We start from the raw sequence: 6,586 nt of genomic DNA, 5'->3' as shown, positions 1-6,586 counted from the left end.
GTTCTATTTATGTAACAGTTACTGCCGGTCCTCAAATCTGATTGACCATAACACATCCTTCTGTGTTTGATAGTATGTTACACTTAACTCACACAACATCTCTTATCTGTCTTTAGGGACAGTTGACTCCTGACAAGTATATTGATATTGTTGAGGAAAAACTACTGAAAAGAAAGACAAAATTATGATTAAAAAGTTATCACATGAAAAAGAATAGCACTGAACTGGTCAAATATTAAAACATAATTCATAACGATGTTGAGGATTAAGTGATATTGCAGAGAGCATGAATTATAAGAGGTTCTATATGTCCCCAATACCTATGAAAACCTCAGTCATATTTAATTACACAATAAATCTTCACAATCATAACATTATAAATATTAAACATACAAGTCTGATAAATGACGCCTGGCTGAATGAATTCCTTGTACGTGTTGCATTATTTAAGGAGACAAGAAACCTCTGTGGTGGTTCGGATTGGTTATACGGGGATTAAAATGCTAACACCATAAAGTATGGTGTAGCAGCAAGCAATAGTTATGGCATGTACTGCAGATCTGTGGGAGGAAAACAGGCCTAGTTCGAGTCCCAGTAGATTTGCTTGGACAGCTGTGTAGGTGTAAGCTTACTGTAAAAGATACTTTTTAAACCCATGATCATGACTGGAGGAGTCCCAGTGCCAAGCTATGAATTTCGCAACTACATCAACAATTTTTAAAAGAGTTTTTGTATTACATGCTTTTAGCATTTTCTACATATGCAATGCAAAAATCATCCATGTTTCTCAGTGGTTCTCAGTTTTTTGCTTAAAGCAAACACATCATTTAGTGATGATCGGATTACGATCTAATCATGACTTGTATTGATACTTGCTCCATGCTTTGCAACACCAATCTTTATGCTACATTCCCCTTTCTGCCATCCCCAAATGTGTGTGCATGTGTTTATATATTCTCAGTCCATGATAATAAAAGGAAGTTTCATGCATATAATCACTCTCTCTTTTTGAGGTGAGTCGACCTCTGTGCCCACAGCAACTACAATGCCATTCATGTGCTGCATGCTGCAGCTAGTGTTACTATGGAGACTGTATTGAGATAATCAGGATTTACCAAAGAATGGAAAGCTATTAAAACAAAGAATGATTTAAAAATAGAGGAGAAAAGGAGAGAAAGAAAGAAAAAGATCAAATTAGCATCTCCAAACACTGTGCGCTTTCTCTAACTGCAAGCTTTGATGTCTGTTCCTGTTTTTGGCAGGCATCAGGGGTATTTGTTGCTGTATCATTCTATGTCTTCGAAGTCAGCCAAAGAAATGTCGTTATAAGCATGCAAGCGTAATTAAAAAATCTGAATAAAAAATATTTGATACTAAAATATACAAAAATAATACACTGGTAGTTAAAAATGAATTTCTAGTTTAGACTATTAAATGTTCATGTGGATTTGGTTAGGGTGTTTTCCACAATTTTGTAACGTGTAAAAGAAAATAACTCCATCCTTCCATCTACTTCCAAATGTTTATGTTCATTTTGCAGCAGACATTCTTCTTTGCACAAGTTTGCAATGTGGTAATGATTTCACTCCACAAGTACACCTTGAGGCTTTTGGGATGTCGGCAGTAATCAGCTACGCATAATTAAACACCTTCATCTAAACTTTTCCACCTTTGAAAGGCACTTCCTTTTGAAAGCTGCTGCTAAAGAGCCAATTTTCTGCTCATCTATGATTCTTAGCAAGAAATCCCCAAGCCACATGTTGTAAGTGGACTTCTCTCACACCAGACCTGAGTAAAAGCATTTATACTTAGAATAGAGCTTTCTAGTAGATAATACATGATATTGATTGTGGAGATAGAACGTTATAAATTATGTTTTTAATGGCATTTATTTATTTACATTTACATATTCATTCAGCACTGTAAATATATATAAATGGCTGCTTTTTGTTGATCAATGGATGGGTTGCTTTGCCTTTCTGACAGTCTGCCCATTACAGTGTTTCAATTAATTAGCCCTTCTGACAAGCCCTCCATCCAACTTAAATCTGAATGACTCTGGCGCCAGATGGTGCCCAGTTTTACTGATAGAATTTTGGCCCTCCCACTTGGATGACTGATGTAATAGAAGGATCCAATCACATCAGCCTTGCTAAACTCCCTCTTGGCACCAAGAGAAAAACAGAGAGATTCCCAGTGACTTGAGCTTGAAGATGGATAAGCGTAAGAATGATGAAGAGAGTCTTTAAAGTTGTGAACTTGAGAGAACAACAATTTGTTATATAGCGTGTTCAGTTCATGCATCACTGCATTTTACTGTTTGCAATTGCTTTCACAAAAAAAGACTTAGTGGTTACAAGCGGGGATGGATGTTTGTGGTTTCTAATATCAGTGGAAACAAGTGGAAACGCAGCATGAGATTACCAGAAAAGTTGTTTTGCTTTTGTAGCATTGTGGTGGGGAAATGTAACAGGACAATGCACACCTACCAAGAGCACAATGTACTAGATAGAGCTGACTATGCCACCCCGTAAAAGCGGGGAAATAACTACCCAAAATAAAGGCACACAGGTTCGTGGGTCAAGAATGAAGGGGAGACGTGGGTAAAATGTACAAAAGTTTTATTCAAGCCTTACGAGGAGTAGATCTACAGTAAATATAAAAATATCAATAAAATATTGATATTCACGAGGTTGCCCAATTGAGCTAAAAAAACAAACAAAAAAAAATCCTTGCACTTCACACAAGGATCAATAAACCAACAAAACAGGCCGAGGCTTACCAGCAGGAGGGTAGGCTAGCTGAAGTGAGAATCCTAAAATTACACATGTGCATACACACACACGCACACAAAAGTGAAAAGTGGTTAGAAGCAACACAGCACTCCGTTTTCGTACAACACCACCACTAGTCAACACCAGCTAGCCTCCCAACCCCAGGGCCTATCAATGCCTGCAACAAAAAAACAAAAAGAATCAAAACCTCTTAACTTATAACAAAAAAAATCAAACAAATCAAAAGACCAACTTAGGAAACTAAACAGAAAATCAAGATTTATCATAATAATAATATTATTATTTTACAAAACTGAAAATAATGAATAACAGAATAAAAAAAAAACTCAGAAAACCTCAAAAAACTCAAACAAAAACAAATAACTGGCACAAAGGCTTTCGAATTCAAGCCCAGGAAACCACCATCAAATTGATTGGTAAGTGGCAACGTCACAGAGTAGAAAGACATTCGAAGTAACATCAGCAGGGCGACATCACGATCGCCAGTTCACACAGTCATTAGCGTTGAAATAAGACCGAATAAAGAGACAAGCAACAAAGTAGCGAAGCAACTCAACACAGCAGCAAGGTAAACGGCAGCCAGGTAAATGGCAGCAAAACAACAGCGTCGTCCTCCTATAACGCTGAGCACACACGGCCCAGCTTCTCCAGAAATACAGACATGTCGTAGAAGAGCATCAGTTTACAGGAACTAGTCATCACACCACCTAAACCATACAATTGCTCACCGCACAGATCGTGGCAGACGAGAGAATGGTACAGCAGAATGGGAATATGAAAACTGAGGATAGTGGACAGCCTGCACCCAACCAAAGCATTGAATGAGCTACGCCATCAGGGGCCCGTTTCAGAAAGGAGGTTTAGTGAAAACTCTGAGTATATTAACCCTGAAATGAGGGAAACTCTGGGTTTTCCGTTTCAGAATGTGAGGTATGTCAAACCTGAGAAAGCGGGGTAACTCAAGCCCGTTTCTAAAGGAGAGGTATCTTATACTCAGAGTCAGTAACCATAGTAACTTACTCTGTGAACCTAACCTGGTCGGGAGCAGGTTTTCTTTGGTAAACCCAGAGTTTATTTCGATCTCCTCCCCCTTTTAAAGCGCAAGTGGTGTAACTCATCCATTCATTCATTAATACAGTCATTCATGGCACACATTTTGATTACACAGAGACCATCTCAGTGACTTATACTGTATGTCATATGTGCTTTTATAGAGGATTCATGAAGAGGCTGCATTAATTCATTGGAATGTACTTTGATTTCAGGAGAGCACCGAGTGGAATTTTGTCATTTCCCTGTGCATTTTTATTAAAACTGTACAGTTTTTCTTTACAGTGAATTAGATGTATCAAAATATATCTCATCCATCCTTACACATAAATAAAGTGCATGAATAAAGAAATGAATAAATACAGACATACATGCAGAAATGAAGCGATAAAGGTAATAAACAAGTAAATTTGACATGCAGCCATTCCAAGTGAAATCTGTTCAGAGCAGGATTCGAACCGGCGATCAGTCTAACTTTGCACGAGAGTCTGACGCCCTACAGGTGTCCTATACACCATGACGTCTTACTTGCGTAACTACAGCACTCATGGCGAGTGAGAACATACGATTTTTTTAATTATTTCTGTTGTTTCATTCATTTAATGATTAATTTATTTGTTTTTTGGTATCAATTTATTCATTTAAACTTAAGTCATTTTCAGGACATCAGTAAATCGAGCGGAAAGTGTGCCTCACTCTCATGTGCTTTCTGCCGCCATGTTGCTTTTTTTGGTGCTGTTGCCATGGTGAATCGTGCTATCTTCGCTCAATTGATGATGGCTTTTTAAATCAATGGTGCACGCGCGTAACCTAGAGTGAACTTACTTAGAGTGGATTGAACTAATTGAAATCACCTGTTCTGAAACCGAAAACTCAGAGTTGCGATTCTCTGAGTAAATCAACTCAGAGTTCACATTTTAACTCGGTGTTGGTTGAACCTCCTTATTGAAACAGGCCCCAGCTAGCCCACCAGCCAAACACACCAAACAGTCAACGTGCACTCTAAGAGGGCCGTTCCAGCAATGACGCACCCCAGGTGACATAACTCCACCCTTAAATTGTCAAGCATGCGTGGAGAAGAACCCAATTGCAGGCAGGCGGGGTTGCAGGGATTAACAAGACAGGTTTTATTAAATAAACAGAACACAAAACAAAGACCCGCGATGTGGTAAAACACCGGAACAAGAAAACAATAAACAAGTACAGAACAAAGACTAACTAGGCACTAGACTGAATAAACACTAGACAAACTAAACACTTACTGAGACGATGAAACAGCACGACAGGAACATGCAATACTGGAGACCACTGGACGAGCAACAGGACGAACTGAATACAATGACCGAGCAACAAGACAATGAAACATGAGGGTATTATAAAGGCAAGACAAACGAGGGATAATTACACAGGGCAGGTGAGGAACATTAGACACGGCAGGGAAGCAATACATGAAACGAGAGGGGCGGGGCCAATGACAAGACACGAGAAAACACATGGAGTGTCAAAAGATAAACACCCCATGGTTTTCTCACACTAAACATAAGGGCTCTGTCCCGATCCTGCCACACGACTAGAAAATCCTGAACAAGAAGGCAGGACTGTGACATAAATAACCAAGGGACATTTGCTGATAGGCCATCACTAATGGTAGCCACACCCCAAATGCAAACACACGGATCACATCATCAACACTGACACACTTTGTATTGCAACACTTTACAACGTCAGGAAAATCAGACTTTTCTTGTATTCTAGTGCAAGCTGTCAAGACTTGGCTACTGCCATTGTGTGTTGGCTGGCCAGTGCAACCAAGCCTCTCCAAATGATCCAGAAGGCAGCATCCTTGTATGATTAGTAAATGATTGACACCTGGTTCTTCCTTGACAAAAAGATCAATCTCTAAAACATCGAATCATTCAGTTCCTCATTGGTGGAATGAGAAAAACAGAACTGAAGAAATGACTAATGCTTAACCCTAACCTTTCCACTATTTAGCTTTGTTTAATGTTGCTAACAATTTATTATTATTTAATAAAAACTTCTCTGCTTTAATGCTGTTCATTTTCCCCAGCTTCATTACTATTCCTACTTAAACTTATCTTTGTGTATTTTATTGTTGGCTGTTAAAGAAATAGTTCAATAGTTTCAAATCTGTATGACTTTCTTTCTTCTGCAGAACACAAAAGACGATATTTTGAAAAATGTTGGTAACCAAAACCCATTGGTCCCCATTGACTTGTGTCCATACAATAGAAGTCAACGAGGACCATCGATTTTTGGTTGGTCTCAACAGATACAAGCCACTTTTCTCATTTCATATTTTGCTACAAAAATTACAGCATAAGAAATGTAACAGCCCATCTGTCAATGAAACAGTTCATTATTTTATTCCTGAGAGCTAGAGAACCACATTTTACCCAGCCGCTCACTGAGAGACTGATGAGTCTGACAAAGCAATGCAGTATATACTTTGTAAATTGAACTATAATTACCAAGAATCCCATTAGTGCTCCATTCGAGAGCTTTGTGAACAGACATTAAGAATTTACTACATTCTGGAAAGACTGTACTGTACTGTACTGTACTGCTCAAGAAAATATGGTACAATCATTTCTAGGCAATGTAATGGTGACCTTAATAACTGCATTTAGCTTGCCCAGTGGGATAAAACACAACATAAGCAGTTAAGAAGACCAACAAAACACTACACCAGGTTTCTCTTCAGACAAGAGGACCTTAAC

This window comes from Triplophysa rosa, linkage group LG5 (genome assembly GCF_024868665.1).
Source record: "Triplophysa rosa linkage group LG5, Trosa_1v2, whole genome shotgun sequence".
NCBI lineage: Eukaryota > Metazoa > Chordata > Actinopteri > Cypriniformes > Nemacheilidae > Triplophysa > Triplophysa rosa.
This window is presented reverse-complemented; position numbering follows the sequence as displayed.